We start from the raw sequence: 17031 nt of genomic DNA on the forward strand, positions 1-17031 counted from the left end.
CCATTTTCTATTTACTTTGTTTTCCTCTTTTTTTATAATATTAGTCCTTTTGGATTCTTACTCTTATATTTTCTCTTGCAATTTCCATCTCTTTGCATATTTTTTCTATTTAAAAAAATTTCATTGGCTTAATCTTTTAACACTTCAAGTGAATTTATAATTTCGGCAATTTCTTCTTTCTAATTTTAAGACTTACTTTTTATTCTTGGATTGTTACTTCATCTGGGTATACTGGTATACTATTCTTGTTTCCTAGGTGTAATAAGCCTAGGAGCATCCCAGTTATTATTTAAAAAAAAATTTTTTTTAAGGTTTTATTTATTTTTGAGACAGAGAGAGACAGAGCATGAACGGGGGAGGGGCAGAGAGAGACAGGGAGACACAGAATTGGAAGCAGGCTCCAGGCTCTGAGCCGTCAGCCCAGAGCCCAACGCGGGGCTCGAACTCACGGACCGCGAGATCGTGACCTGAGCTGAAGTCGGAGGCTTAACCGACTGAGCCACCCAGGCGCCCCCCCAATTATTATTTTTAAAGTTCTCTGAAGTTTCTCTATTTCTTCTATGGCCATTCTCTGTTTATCTTTCTCCCCTTCCCCCGCCCCCTAAATTGGAGACTTCTTTTGAATATCTAATTATCTAATCCTTGGTTGTCTGTTCATGTTTAAGATGAGGTAATTGGAATGCTGATTAGGAATCTTGTGAACTTGGGAAGGTCTTGCCAACTTGCACAACTTCACTCAACGGTGAGTGGGTAGAAAACTAGCTATTGTGCCAGAATGAAGACTGCTTTAGTCATTAAATGTTCAAATAGCTGCCCAACTCTTCCCCAGAGATTATGAGAACTCTTGATTTTTAGCCTGGGATAAATGCCTGGTTACGGTATCTGAGATAAGGGAGGGCTCTTCTGTTCTATGCAGAGATCTTTATTTAATCTCCCTGTTGGCTACAGCACCATCTGAACCTATTCTACATTATGGTTTCTTTCATTTTGTTTAGTCAGACTGCACTCACTTGGTATGTAAAATTAAAAAATTTTGGTGGTCTCATTCTCATTTTCTATTATGTATGAGTTTGTATCATTTTTAAATTCCTTTATTAGCATTTTAATGGGGTCTCAGGAAGAAGAGGTAATGAATGCATGTGCTTAGTTAGCTAGCTTATATATATTTTTAAGTACAGTTGACAAGCAATGTTACATTAGTTTGCAAATATGGAACACTTCATAAATTTATATGTCATCCTTGCACAGGGGACAGGCTAAACTTCTAACATTCCAATTTTAGTATATGTGCTGCCAAAGGGAGTACTCACCCAAGCTTTAATAAAAAAAAATACTAAATGTAAGTTAAAAAAAATACTAAATGTAAGTTTAAAAAAAGACAAGTGGAGCAGAGTAGGACATAAGAAAAAACAACTAGTGGAATGGCAAAAAACCAAACAACTCCCTCCCAAAACACAGAAAAACATACTACCACAATTCTGAGTCTGTGATATTGATAGTATCCTGTGTATGTATAATTTAGGGCTTAGCACAGAAACGCTTCAGATCCACACATTTAGTGACATGTTGGATCTCAGACATCTAGTTCACACCCCATTTTACAGTTAAGAAAAGCAGAACTCAGAAGTGAAGTGATTTTCCCAAGGTCACACAAATAGAGAGTGGCAGAAGGGACACTAGGATGTGACTCCTACTTTCCTCTTACCTCACCACACTTCTGGAGAGTAACAGGATGAGCAGATCAGCAGTTAGATGAGGAAGATTTTGAAAAATAATCGACATAGCATGGATTTTTTTGGGGGTAAAAACCCACACGTCTAAAAAAAAAAAGTATTTTCGGATGCTTACTTGGCAGCTATACAATCTTCTCTGGCAGCACAGTCTGACAATTGGTAGGCATATGTGGAATGTACTGAAGGGGGCGACTACAGCAGGACGGGGAACTGCCAATAATCCAAGTGCTTGGTGATCTGGGAGGAAACAGAGTCTGGGCAGCATGAAACAGAATTTGGTGAATGAATGAATGTGAATACTGAGGGAGGGAGGGGAAAATGTTAGTGGGATTATGAAGGAGTGTGAATTGGTTAATTGTAGAGAATAAGCAGGGGCAAATGAGGACTCAACTCCTTTTAATGTCATTTTAAATTATTCAATGCAACCTAAAAGGCTGGGAACAAATATAATTTACATCACTCCTCCTTTCTGGTTCAGGGATAGTTTACCTAAATTCTTAAATTAATGGATGCAGTTGTCCTCTTTGCATAGCTCCAACAAAAGAAAATCTACGAGACAGCACAAGAAAACTGGGTTTCCTGAATAAGGTACCATTTGCTTGGCCGACTCGCCTAGCTGCTGTGAAGACTGAGTGAGACAACGTAGCACCGCATTTGGCACATTGCGGGAACTGAAAGTGGACCTCAAATTCCGCCCACGTTCTCCTCTCCCGCCGCGCTCAAAAACCACGTACACTAGCGTGGGTCTTCCGCGAAGCCTAAGTTCTTCCCCTAAGGTCCAGTGGACAGCCCCACGGCCACATTCGCAAAAGCTAAGGGTGAGGGCGAAAAAAAATCCAATTTCCCTCCGACAAAGAGTTCCCACCGCGGCCGCGGGAGCGCAGCCCGGAATGTACAATTCTAGACCAACTCTCAACAGCAGTGACTGTCCTGGGGCTTGTGTAACGGGCCCCGCCAAGGAGGGGGTTGGGCGACTCTAAGGTTTGGGAAAGCGACGATTCCGCTCTTCGGGCCTGGCCGGTCCACTTCCTACGGCAAGCAGAAGGAGACAAACGGCGCCTTGCCTTGCTCCCACCTACAGCCTCTTCCCGTAGCCGGCTCCCGCTCTCCCTTCCCGTGGCTGCAGGGGCCGCGCGTGGGGGGTGTGTACGCCCCGCGCCCGTTGCCCTGCTTGGGCGCGCAGCCGCCGCCGGAACCCTGAATCACCCCACTCCCAGCCCCTGACCCGTCTTCCTCTGGAAGTCGCCGGAGGCCTGCGGGCTGCCAAGTCGCGCTCCCAGGAGAGTGCAGGAAAGCTAGGTGGCCCGGCAACGAGGAGGCGGAGCTCGCGGTGTCTCGCGGCCCGGGCCCGGGCCCGGGGGCGGGGCTAGGTGTCTCGCGCAGGGGGCGGGGCGTAGTGACGTCGGCGGGCGCTGGGGCCGTACTGTGGCTGTGGCGGCGGCGGCGGTAGTGGTGGCGGCGGTGGTGGCGGCGCCCGGGAGGCAGCAGCAGCAACAGCAGCAGCCCTGAGGAGGGTGAGACGGCCGCCGTGGCGGCAGCTCGGAAGTCGGGCGGGACCGAGAGCTTCCCGACTGCCGCTGGCGCTGAGGTTTTTTTGCCTTTTCTTAGCCTGCTTCCTCACGGCCCTGGCTAGGGCTGGGCAGCGCGCCCCCGGGGAGGGGCGGAGCTGTAGGTGAGGCTACAAGACCCCCTCCCCCTCCTCTCCCTACCGGGGGAGGGGGGATGGGAAAGTCCGGGGAGGGGCGGACCCCACCCCACCCCACCCCAGCCCACCCCAGCCCACCCGCGGGTTCCACCCCACAGAGCTCCAGGATTGGGCGGGAGCTGAAGCGATAGATGAGGGGTACCCGAGGTGGGAGGTGGGAGATAGGGGTTCTGGGTGCTTGGAGAACGGAGGGTTTCTGAGACGTGATGTTGAGGGCGAGGTAGTGGCGAGATGGAGAAATTGGGGAGCCATGAGGAGGTTGGGGTGCGGTCAGGGTGGATCTGTGTGGTTAGGCGACTGATGTAAAATATTGAAAGAGGTGAGGATTTTTTTCCCCCTTCTGTTAAATGGTAAGATAGGAGATGAAGGGTTGTATTGCAAAAGGAAGAAGAGCTGTGGATGTTGCCTTTGAGGCAGTTGGAGAAGCTGTTGCACTAGGTCTCATATTTCTACTTTAGGGTTATTATGGTTATTATTTTTCTTCTTCCTGGCGGGGTGGGTCGGAAGGGCAGAGAATCCCTCTGCTTTTGGCGCAGGTGGGTAATTGGTGAGGGTGGCTGGGTTTAAAGTTTTACACCCTTCAAGAAGAGTGAGGTCTTGGATTAAGACAACTTCATTCTGGCAGCAACATTAGGGAATAGATCCCATTACACCTAGGTCCTTAAAGGTGTTACCTTCCAGTCTTTTTTCTGTGCCTAAAAGATCACTTTATACCACCTTATTTGCAAGCTTTATCCTGGCCTCTTAAGAGAAGGCCTGAAAATCAGGTGGTTGCTTTGGAAGACACGTTTCTGAGTAATGGTTGCAGGTGGTTGTGGTTGACTGCTTTGGATGGATAATTTGAACAGTTCTTTTGGAGCTAATTATATGAAAAATACGTGTTTTAAAGCACAGCTGTCTTTTACAACTTGTTTTTCAATAGACTTTGACATTTGGGCATTTTGTGTTCAGCACAATTATTCGTGCTTATTTTTATTTCTCAATCGCAGATGCTATTAGACACTTTAAAAATGAACTGAAATAGCTTTTTTTTCTAGGTCCCTCAATTTCTGAGAAATGTTCTTGGAGTCAAGTGCTTTTAAGATGCTCTTTAATAACATTTTGGGGGCATGTGTCTGACTTCATGGAGAGATGTTACTAAGAGTAAACAGTAATCAATGTTCTTCACATCAGTGTTTCACAACTTTATACATTAAATCAAAATCTCTTCTCAATTCCTGCTCCCTATTAGATTACAGTATTCACTGACCTTACCTATCAGTGTCATTTAAGATGTTTCTTACTCAGAAAACAGGTCCTGTGATATACATGTATTATGTAATGGGTGGAAGTAGGCATGATTCTCAATAATTCATTTATGGAGGAAGAGCAGCCGTCATGAAATGGAATTTAAGCAGTGACTTTCCCAAGGCTTACTCAATTTATTTGGGAACATAGCCAGAGAAGTGCTTTCCTGTTACCCAAGAGAGAAATATACAGATTTGAGTGTCAGTAGTTGTAGATCATTGCCTTTTTTAACATGCCTAATTAATGAGCAGACTATTATCTTCTAGAAAATAGTTCTGCTTGAAGAAACTTACAGGCAACAGATGATATAATAGATATTAAGTGAGAAAGAGTGTCTCAGGTTTGTAATTCTAAAGAAAAGATTCAATTAAATGTATTCAGACAGGTCAAATTATAAGTTGGTAAATGAATACTTTTGGATTACTTAGAAGCAAAAATTAAAATTCACATATCTAGTTTTGCCTTTTAAATTATACTTTGATTTAATTGGGTATGCATGAGGACAAATGTGAACTAAAATGTCAGGTGAAACTATATATATTGCTAACATGACATTTACATTGTTGACAGTGGGATGCAATTCTTTGTAGGAATGCAGTCATGGGATTTGGGGGAAAGTATAAGGTAGAAGTGATCTATTTCTCCTTAGAGTTTTTTTTATGCCAGAAAAAACACTACCTATTATTTTTCAAGAAAAGTCACTTGCTAGTCATTACTGTGATGTTCTTGTTGAATCTACTGAAGTCTCCCTTGTCCCCTTTTTTACTAAAGTCAGGTAGGTATGTCTGTGTTAATTCAACATTAATACTGGGAGCAGGATAAAAGTGAAGATTCTGTTAGCAACAGCTGCTCTTTTTCTACTCTCAGTTAATGCTTTTATAAGGAGTAAAAGAGCTGTTAAATGTGCATTTTCACATACTGTATCAAACACCTTGATGGAGGAAGACCAGAGAATGAAGTATTTTGGTTAACCAAATCCGTACATTGATTATCAGTTTTCAAACAAATATAATGTAATAAACAGCATCAAGGTTATGTAGAATATAACTTATTTCTATAAGTCTTCAATATCCGAGCCTTGGGACACTGACTCATTCAATGGTTATTTACTGAGTATTCTTCTGGGTACTTTTTTTTTAGCCATTGAGGATACAGTAGTGAACAAAGCTGTCAAAAATCCCTGCCTTCATGGAACTTACCTTCCAGATACCTTTTGGGGAAATGAAGAGAAACCTGGCAAAGAAGATTGATAAGAGGTCATTGGGTTAGGAAAACCAGGAGAGTGTGATTTACTAGAAATGAAAGAAAATAAGTTTTCAAGGAGGAGGGCATGATCAAGCGTGTCATTGTTTAAAGATGTGTCAGAGTGTTGGGTAAGGGAGGATTTTGCATGATTATTGTGTCTAATAGAAATATGACTAAATGCTTTTTAGTATGAGGTGACACAGATGCAAGAATTTGTCAGTTTTTAACTTACCTAGATTGATTTTTTTAAAAACATATATTTCACTTTTTATTTTTTTCAGAACAAAATAGGCAGCCTATGAATGTATAATACTAAGGACAGATATGATCTTTTATTAACTTTGTTTTTTAAATATATTATTAACTATCATACTCATTAAAAAAATAGGTAATACACTTATCAAATCATAAGATATAGGTAGAAAAGAGTAAGACTCCTGTCCCATCACGTTGTTCCTGAAGGCAATCACTGTTTCCAATTTCTTGTTTTTCCTAACCAGTGAAATTTTGTGCAGTAATATGGTTTAGCTATTTTATTTTATTTTTTTAATGTTTATTTATTTTTGAGGGACAGAGAGAGAGAGCAGGGGAGAGGCAGAGAGAGAGGGAGACACAGAATCCAAAGCAGGCTCCAGGCTCTGAGCTGTCAGCACAGAGCCTGATGCAGGGCTTATGAACCACAAGATCTGACCTGAGCCAAAGTTGGACCCTTAACCAACTGAGCCACCCGGGCGCTCTGGTGTAACTATTTAAAAAAAATCTTTTTTAATGTTTGTTTATTATTGAGAGACAGACACAGAGCGTGAGCAGGGGAGGGGTAGAAAGAGGGGGAGACATAGAATTTGAAGTAGGCTCCAGGCTCTGAGCTGTCAGCACAGAGCCTGATGCAGGGCCCAAACTCACAAACTGCAAGATCATGACCTGAGCCGAAGTCGGTCGCTTAACCAACTGAGCCACCCAGGCGCCCCATCTGGTGTAACTATTTTAAAATCTCATGAATAGAACAAATATTTTATCTTCTAGATTTTTTTTTTCCACCTTAGTATTTTCATAATTTAAGTCTAGCTACCTGCATACCTTTTGTTTTTATTTTCCAACAGCTTTGTTGAGAAATAATTCACACACCATACAGTTTACTCATTTAAAGTGTATAATTCAGTTTTCTGGTGTGTGTAACTACCACTACAATTAATTTTAGAACATTTTCTTCATCCCCCAAATAAGCCCCAAACCCATTAGCAGTCACTTCCCTGACTTTTGATTTTTAAGTATTGTTTTGTACATCATGGGGGGAAAATGTTTGTGAAATACTTGATTACCAACTAAATGGCAATTAAGCCACTTAGTGTGTATTTTTAAATATTCTGTGCATAAGTTTGTGTAAAAGTCAACTTAGCATTTTATTTGGTTGAGTACATACTTGTGAAATGTGATTAAGTGTCTTGTTTTCATTATTCCTTCATTTATTACTCCTAAAGCTTTTGATAAAGTGCTTGGATTATAGTAAGTACTCCATAAAAATCAGCTGCCCTGATGGTGATGATAAGGTGTGGTGATGGTGATAATGATGCCTGATTTGTGGAATTCCTTTAGGATATTATGGAACCTCAGGGAGTTCTCAGGAGTCTGGAAAACGAGACCTTTTTTTCTAGGAGGAAGGAAGTGAATCCTGAAACCTTTAGGCCAGCATTGTCCAATAGAACTTTCTGTGATGATAGTCATGTTCTATATACCATTCGATACAGTAGCTACTAGTCCCATGTGCCACTGAACACTTTAAATGTGGTTAGTGTAATTGTTGAGTAACAATTAAAATTATTAATTTTGTTAAAATTAATTTAAATAGCCACCGTGACTAGTGACTGCTATATTTGGCAGCACACTGATACATTTATAGATTGATGAATCTAATACTGAACTCTGGCAGTATTTTAGAATACGTTATTTAAAAGATAGTTTTAGAAGCCTTGTTAAGGGATACAGTGATCACTGGGATAAGACGTGGATTTACGAGGTCACTTCAGACAACAATTCTAGTTTTCTAGAATTGACATGGTCCCTAAACTGATGAATAAAGGATTTGTAGTAGTTATAAGATATCTAGACTTCAGCTAGATCTTTTCATGCTGTCTTTGTGGAAAATATGAGTTATTTTATGACAGGGACTGTCATGTGTTTTCTACTGAGCAAATAGTAGATACTTGCTAAATATTTGATGAATGAATAGATGAGACTACAATTAAGTGAATTCCCAACTGGCTGTGAATGGCTATACCCAGAGAATAGAGTGTTGATGGGTTTGAGGAACTGCTGTTAGATCCATGTATATATTGAAATAACCCAGGGGTGGTGGTATAAAAAGGTAGTGGCAGTGTGAACTAGGTGCCAACATCTCCTCCCTGAGTGTGGAGGATGTCCAGGTGGTCATTAGCTGATAGTGAAAAGGCAGAGGTAGAAGTCTGTGTTGCTGAAAAACATGAAAGTCATGCTTTTACAAAGATTTTACATGGGGGTTCAAGATTTTATATGGTCTGGAGGTGGCATTGGAAGAAAGAGGGGTACCATTCTCATTTCCCAATATTGGGTGTGGAGTGTGAGAGACTTGATAACCTCCGCTTGAAAGGGCTGCTTTGAAAGAGGTGTCCTGGGAAAGCCAGTTTTCAGTTAAGTGAGAGAGGTAGTGAGAACTTTCAGAAGACTTTCTTCATGATGGAATGAATTTCCTTGAGTATTTTTCTACACTGGCTTCTTATCATCACTTAAACTTTATTATTTATTACTTATTTTTCTAATGTTTATTTTTGAGAGAGCACGAGCAGGGGAGGTGCAGGGAAAGAGGGGGACAGAGGATCAGAAGTGGGCTCCCCATTGACAACAGAGTCTCCAATGGGGGGCTTGAATTCACAAATTGTGAGATCATGACCTGAGCTGAAGTTGGATGCTTAACTGACTGAGCCACCCAGGCGCCCCTTGCTACTTATTTTTATTGTAATTAAAAAAAAAAGTTTATTTATTTTGAGAGAGAGAGAGAGAGAGCGCGCGCGCGCGCGCGCGGACGAGTGGGGGGAGGGGCAGAGAGAGAGGGAGGCACAGAATCGGAAGCAGGCTCCAGGCTCCAGGCTCCGAGCTGTCAGCATAGAGCCCAACGCAGGACTCGAACTCACAGACCGCAAGATCATGACCTGAGCCGAAGTCGGAGGCTCAACCGACTGAGCCACCTAGGCGCCCCAGAACCTGTTTTTTAAAAATGTTTTATTTAGTTTTTGAGAGAGAGCATGAACCAGGGAGCGGCAGAGAGGAGGACAGAGGATCTGAAGCAGGCTCCATGCTGACAGGCTGACAACAGCACCCATCACTTAAACTTTAAAATGTCTCTTGTCTTAAAAAAAAAAAAAAATAGGGGCGCCTGGGTGGCGCAGTCGGTTAAGCGTCCGACTTCAGCCAGGTCACGATCTCGCGGTCCGTGAGTTCGAGCCCTGCGTCGGGCTCTGGGCCGATGGCTCGGAGCCTGGAGCCTGTTTCCGATTCTGTGTCTCCCTCTCTCTCTGCCCCTCCCCCGTTCATGCTCTGTCTCTCTCTGTCCCAAAAATAAATAAAAAACGTTGAAAAAAAAATTAAAAAAAAATAAACAAAATGTCTCTTGTCTTAACAAAAATCTCTTCTTCATACTTTCTCTTAGTTGCTTTCTGCTTTATAGCTACAGGTTTTTGAAAGACTTGTCTACATTTGCTATATGTCTCCATTTTTTCACCTGTGATTCTCTTCTCACCCTATTTCTGTATTGTTTCTGTCTCCACAATTTCATTAAAACTGTTTTGCTGGGTTACTAATGTGTTTAAAGCCAATGGCTATTTTTTTATCCTCTTATTTAACCTGTAAGCTGTACTACTTGTCTATTGCTATGCAACAAATTACCCCCCCAACTTAACTTAAAACAACAAACATTTATTGTTTCCCAGTTTCTATGGGTCAGGCATCTGGGTGTGGTGTGTCTGATTCAGGGTCACTCATAAGGCTGCAGTCATCTCAAAACTCCACTGGGGGAGGGTCTGTTTCCAAGCTCAAGCATGTGGCTGTTGGCAGGCCTGAGGTCCTTGTTGGTTGTTTGCTGGAGAAATCAGTGTTTTTGCCACTTGGGCCTCTGCGTACGAGTACTTGCAACATGGCACCTTGCTTCTAGATTGAGAGCTCTGTGGAGAAGGATGGGAAATATTAGCTACAGTTTTTTGTAACATAATCTCGAAAGTGCCATTCTATCACTTGATCTATTCTGTTCATTAGATTGGAGTGTCTAAGTCCAACATGTGCACAGGGAGATTCCACAAAAGCATGAATACAAGGAGGCAGAGATCATTCAGAGCCATTTTCAAGATTGCCTACCACAACAGCATTTGATACAGTTTATTTCCTCTTCCTTTATAACTCTCACTTTTGGCATCTTCAGATCATGCTTCTATATTTCTTCCTGGTTTTCTGGGCTTTCTTTCTGTCACCTTTGTTGAATTTTTCTCTATCCATTCATTAAGTGTTTGAATTTCTATGAGTGATCTCATCTTCTATTTCATTTTTCATCTATATGCTGAGTATTCATTTATCTGACTTTAGCTTTTATCTCTTTGCTGAGTGTAAGGACCATTGTTACTTAATATTTCCATTTGGATGCTCCTTAAACTCAGAACAGCCAAAACTAAATGTATTATTCCTGCCCTTCTCTGGTGTTCCTTAATTAATTAAGTGACACTATCAGTTGCTCAAGCTAGAAATGTGTGTAGTATTGTTGATTTTTCTCATTCCTCTACCTTCCGTTTTACTATTCCTGTTGATTTTATAAAAGTCATTGCTGTCCAATGATGGTGTAAATGTTTTTATGAGGTAGTGCATCCCTTGTTAGATTCCAAGCTTTGAATGAATGTTTGCTAGGTGATTTTTAAGGTTCCTTCCACAGTTTTGAGGCTGTGTTGGCAACTAGTGTAGAGTTTTGATTAAGAAACACATGATCAGAGGTGTGCTTTAGAGATGTAGCAACTCTTGAATGCATTAAAAAAAAAAAGACTGTTATTTAGGTCAATTTTAGGTGCACATCAAAACTGAGTGGAAGGTACAGATTTCCCATAGACTGCCCCCCCCCCCCCCCCACCATGCATAGCTTCCTTCATTATCAACATCTCCCACCAGAGTAGTACGTTTGTTAAAATTGATGAACCTTGATCAACACATCATTATGGTTTGAAGTCCATATGAACTTTCACTTTTAGTGGTTCACCAAGAATAAAACTAATCCTATATTCCTTTTATTTTTCTTTATTATGGTGTGCTTTGTGACGAATGGACAGTAGTTTTCATCAGACAGTCCTTTATGTATATACATTTTCATTTTTCACTTACTGTTTTACTTTTGGTGTGAAAGCCCTTTGTGTGGAAATTAGGTAACTAATGGAAAAAGATTGTCTGAACTTTAGTTAAATATCTCTGAAATTGTGAAAATATTTCAAGAAATAAGTTTGGACCTTAAACATAATTTTATTATAGGAATATAGTTTATCAAGTAAAGGAATTAATTTCTCTTAGAAGTCCTTTTTTTAATTTTTAGAATTATGTTTATATATTTATTTTTGAGAGAGAGAGAGAGGAAGCCGGGGAGGGGCAGGGAGAGAGGGAGAGAAATCCAAGAAGGCTTGGTGCTGTCAGTGAGGAGACTGATGCAGGGCTTGAACTCATGAACTGTTCTAATTTATAGGAGCTGAAACCAAGAGTCAGATGCTTAACTGACTGATCCACCCAGATGCCCTTGAAGCCCTTCTTGAATGTAACACACATACAGAAAAGTATATAAAGCAAATGTGTAGCTTCACAAATGTATCAAATAAATACTTGAATAACCATCGTTTAGATCAAACACTAGCACCTTGCTAGCATTCCAGATACTTTCTTTGCCTCTTCCCAATCACAACCTATTCTTTCCGCCATAAAGGTTACTGTTGCCTTGACTTTTATGGGAATCATTTCCTTGCTTTTCTTTATATAAACCTGTATTTAGTTTTGCCTGTTGCCAATTTTTTATACATGGAATTATAACGTATGTATATTATGCTTGGCTGCTTTGACTTAAAATTTTGTTTGCGAGATTTAGATTTGCTGTATGGAGCTGTAGTTTGTTTATTTTCATTGCTAAATAGTCTTCCATTGTATAAACACCACAATTCAAATATCAATGATGAATATTTAGGTTGTTTCCAATTTTGGGTCATTAAGAATTATGCTGTTATGGCCATTGTTTGGTGCAAGTCTTTTGGTGCATGTCTGTCTGTCTTTCTTTGAGAGGGTGCATGTGAGCGAGGGGTAGAGAGAGGATGGGGGTGGGGAGAGAAAGAATCCCATGAGGGGCAGAGAGAGAGAGAAGCAGGGCTCACCCAGTGCAGGGCTGGAGCTCGCCTGAAGCGGGGCTCGAACTCATGAACTGTGAGATCATGACCTGAGTCAAAGTCAGATGCTTAACCGACTGAGCCACCCAGGTGCTCTTGGTGCATTATTTCTGATGACTACATAGCCAGGAGTGAAATTTCTGGGTCATAGAGTATGCATATGTACAATTTTAATAGATAATTGCCAAATAATCCTGTGTGGTTGTACAAACTTACATGCACCAAAACAATATTTGAGAGTCCTTTTGTTCTGTATCTTTGCCAGTACTTGATATTGTCAGTGTTATTGATTTTGGCCATTCTGGTGGATTTATGGTGGTATCTCATTGTTTTGATTTGCATTTCACTGATTACTAGTGAAGTTGAATAACTTTATGTCTTTTGGTCATGTGGAGACCTTTTGTGAAGTGCTTTTTATTATTTATTTATTTACATTAAAATTTTTTTAATGTTCATTTTTGAGAGAGAGGGAGGGAGAGCGAGCGAGCAAGCATGAGCAGGGGAAGGGCAGAGAGGGAGACACTGAAGCAGGCTCCAGTCTGAGCTGTCAGCACAGAGCCAGATCCAGGGCTCGAACTCACAAACTGTGAGATATGACCTGAGCTGAAGTTGACGCTTAACCGACTGAGCCACCCAGGCGCCCTGTGAAGTGCTTTTTAAAATATTTTGCTCAATTTTTCTGTTGGTCTTTTCTGTCCTAATTTATAGGAGTTATATATTTTGGATATGAGCCCTTTGTTGGTTTTTGTGTTGCAAATATTCCACTCTGTTCTTCTGCTTGCTATTTTGCTCTCAATAGTGTTTTTTTTTTTAAATTTTTTTTTAACGTTTTATTTATTTTTGAGACAGAGAGAGACAGAGCATGAACAGGGGAGGGTCAACGAGAGGGAGACACAGAATCTGAAACAGGCTCCAGGCTCTGAGCTGTCAGCACAGAGCCCAACGTGGGGCTCGAACTCACAGACCGCGAGATCACGACCTGAGCCGAAGTCGGCCGCCCAACCGACTGAGCCACCCAGGCGCCCCTCTCAATAGTGTTTTTTGAAGAACAAGGTTCTTGTTTTTGAAATTTTTAAAACATTTATTTTGAGAGAGAGAGAGTGTGTGTGTGCGTGCATGTGCATGGGGCAGGGGCAGAGAGAGAGAATACTAAGCAGGCTCTGGTTGTCAGTGCAGAGTGTGATTTGGGGTTCGATCCCATGAACCGTGAGACCATGACTTGAACTGAAATCAAATCAGGCAGTCAACCAACTGAACCACCGAGGCACCCCTTGAATAAGATTTTTAATTTTAGTATACTCTAGCTAATATTTTTTTTATTATTAGTGCTTTTTATGTCTATATTAGGAATCTTTTCCTACCCTAAGGTCATGAAGTCATACCTTTCTTATATAGCACTGCTTATTAACATTATAGTCTGTCTATAGTTGATTTTTTTGTGTATGCATGTGGTTTTTTTTTCCCCATATAGTTAGCTGATTTTCTCAGCACCATTTATTGACAATTCTTTCCTTTTCAAAACTGCTCTGTAATAAATAAAGGCTCTTTATTCTGTTTTACTGGTTTCTCTATCTTGGTCCAGTGCCAAACTGGATCGTAAGTCTTAATATCTGTTGAAGTGCTTTCACGTTTTTTTTTTTCCTTCTTTTTTTTTTTTCTTTCCCAAGAAGGTTGTTGTCTTCTTTTTCTTTTTTTAAAGTAAGCACTAGGCCCAACATGGGTCTTAAACTCATGACCCTGAGATCAAGAATTGTATGCTCTAGGGGCTCCTGGGTGGCTTAGTCGGTTAAGTGACCGACTTCAGCTCAGGTCATGATCCCACGGTTCGTGGGTTTGAGCCCTGCATCGGGGTCTGTGCTGACCGCTTGCTCGGAGCCTGGAGCCTGCTTTAGATTCTGTCTCCTCTTCTCTCTGCCTTTCCCTGCTTGTGCTCTGTCTCACTGTCTCTCAAAAATAAATAAATGTAAAAAAAAAAAATTACAAAAAAAATTGCATGCTCTACTGACTGAACTAGCCAGGCACCCCCGAGAATGTCTTCTTGACATTCAGTGTCATAATCAGTAATCAAGATAGTATGGTATCATCATAGGGATAGCTGTATGTAAGAGTAGAAGAATAGAGAGTCCAGAAATGAATCCACACATTTATGGTTGGTTGATTTTCAATAAAGGTACCAAGGTAATTCAATGGAGGAAAGGATAGTCTTTTTAACAAAAGGTACTACAATAATTGGATACCAATATGCAAACAAGTGAACCTCAGACCTTACCTTACAGGAGAAAATATTTGAGACCTTGGGTTAGGGAAGGATTTCTCAGATATAACACCAAAAGCATGACTCATAAAAGAAAAATATTTTTTTTTTTTTAATTTTTTTTTCAACGTTTTTTATTTATTTTTGGGACAGAGAGAGACAGAGCATGAACGGGGGAGGGGCAGAGAGAGAGGGGGACACAGAATCGGAAACAGGCTCCAGGCTCCGAGCCATCAGCCCAGAGCCCGACGCGGGGCTCGAACTCACGGACCGCGAGATCGTGACCTGGCTGAAGTCGGACACTTAACCGACTGCGCCACCCAGGCGCCCCTTTTTGTTTTTTTTGTTTTTTTTAAATTTTTTTTTTTTTAATTTTAAAAGAAAAATATTGACAAATTAACCTTCATCAAAGTTAAAAAAAAGTTTTGCTTTTTTTTTTTTTTTTAGATTTATTTATTTTGAGAGTGCATGTGTATGCACACATGAGCAGGGGAGGGGCAGAGAGAGGGAGAGAGAGAATCTCACGCAAGCTGCATGCTGATGTCATGGAAACTGATGCAGGGCTCAATCTCAGGAACAGTGAGATCATGACCTGGGCTGAGATCAAGAGTCTAGTGTTTGAGCCACCCAGACACCCCAATAAAGCTATTTTTAAAAAATAATGTTTTGGTTATTCTTGGCCTGTTGTATTTCCATATAAATTTTAGAATCAGTTGTCAAGTTAAAAAGAAACATTGGTGTTCTGTTTGAAATTACATTGCATTGTGTAATGGTTAGCACTCTGGACTCTGAAATTACATTGCATTTGTAGCTTATTTTAGTTTTAACTTTTTTTTTTTTTTTTTTTTTTTGAGAGAGAGTGCATAAGAGCACTAACTGAGGAGAGGGGCAGATGAGAGAGAGAGAGAGAGAGAGAGAGAGAGAGAGAGAGAGAGAGAGAGAATCTTAAGCAGGCTCCATGCTCGGTGTGGAGGCCAACTTTGGGCTCCATCTCATGACGCTGGAATCATGACCTGAGCCAAAATCAAGAGTCAGACGCTCAACCGACTGAACCACCCAGGCACCCCATTGATTAATTTGGGTAGAATTACTTCTTTATCATGTGGAGTCTTTGAATCATTGAATGTGGCATTTTTATTTATTTATGTTTTTCATTTCACATCTCAGTAATGTTTTATAGTTTTCTGTGTAGTACTACATATCTTTCATAGATTTAGTCTTAGGTTTCTGATGGTATTATTATAAGTGGGATTTTAAAATTTATTTTCTATTTGTTGTTGGTAGATGGAATAAAGTTGAATTTGAATATTGAGTCTATTTTGCCAGGTTTTGACCAAATCTGATGATTTTTAATAATTTTATCTGTAGATTCTCTTGGTTTTCCCATGTATATAATCATGTCATTTGTGAATAATTACTGTTTTGTGTCTTTCCTGCAATTCTTATATTTTTTTTCTTGTCTTACTTTTGGCTAGAATCTCTGGCATGTTGAATGGGTTGGTGATAGGAGAGATCCTTGTTATTTTCTCGTTTCAAAGGGAATTTTTTTTAAGTTTTCACTATTAAGTATGATATTGTCAAGCATATACACATAAGGTAGGACAGGTCCTTACTGATTTGACTGGTATAATGAGCCTTCAGATTTAAGCAGTTGATGGAGAGGGGCCAAGATGGCGGAACAGCATGGAAGTTGTTTTTGCGTCTCTCGTCCCTGAAATGCAGCAAGATCAACACTAAACCATCTTGCACACCTGAAAACTGATTTGAGGATTAACACAACAATCTGCACAACCTGAACCATGGAACTCGTGGGCAGTGGAAAGATGAATAAGCCAAAGGTGCCAGCTCCCTGTGACCCTTGTCCCACACATCAAAAAAGTCAACACCAGATCAAAAATATTGCCAATGACTACACTATGAACTGTGAGACACCCTGTTGATGGAGGGGCCTGTTCTAATTTGACACAAAAGGGTTCTGCAATCTGTAGCTCTGTTCTGAGATGGGTAGGCTGAAAGTCACATGCCTCATCAGAATCCAGACAGTTATGAGAAACTGTTTCATGTCATCCTCCAAGGGAGATAGGGAAGTGATGGGAGATGGCCTGGTAGCAGCTCCTTATGGGCCTCCTATCCTTTCCTGATTTGGGGGATCACAGGGCGTTCTGCCAAGACTCTAATAAGCTCCGAATTGCCCGGTATGGAATAGCAGAACTGTTCCCCTACGGATACTTGTTGTTGGCTTTTGCACATATTCTTTGTTAGATTAAGAGTAGAAGGAAACTCTATTGTAAGAATAGAAGTATTTAATCATTAATACTAAAAATCTACCTGATGCATTTCCATATCTATTGAGACAGTAAGAATTTTTTTTAACGTATTAATGTG

The 17031-nt window shown here is 40.8% G+C and overlaps 1 protein-coding gene and 1 non-coding gene across 14 annotated transcripts in view; one reads left to right on the forward strand and one right to left on the reverse strand.

The window, feature by feature from the left end:
• Positions 1-1203: 1203 nt before the first annotated feature.
• Positions 1204-1306, reverse strand: LOC131484156 (U6 spliceosomal RNA). The gene has a single exon (XR_009248067.1). It is a non-coding gene; the product is annotated as a U6 spliceosomal RNA (small nuclear RNA).
• Positions 1307-3139: 1833 nt separating this feature from the next.
• The window catches only part of ERC1 (ELKS/RAB6-interacting/CAST family member 1), a 515043-nt gene continuing 501151 nt past the window's right edge, over positions 3140-17031 (forward strand). For 11 of the 13 annotated variants that reach the window (XM_058744141.1, XM_058744150.1, XM_058744146.1 and 8 more), the window contains exon 1: positions 3154-3405. The gene's annotated coding sequence lies outside the window, so the exon portion shown is untranslated. Of the gene's footprint in view, positions 3406-17031 lie in introns of all 13 variants that reach the window. The other 2 variants (XM_058744143.1, XM_058744142.1) reach the window with 2 other exon arrangements.

Source organism: Neofelis nebulosa, chromosome 8, assembly GCF_028018385.1.
Source record: "Neofelis nebulosa isolate mNeoNeb1 chromosome 8, mNeoNeb1.pri, whole genome shotgun sequence".
NCBI lineage: Eukaryota > Metazoa > Chordata > Mammalia > Carnivora > Felidae > Neofelis > Neofelis nebulosa.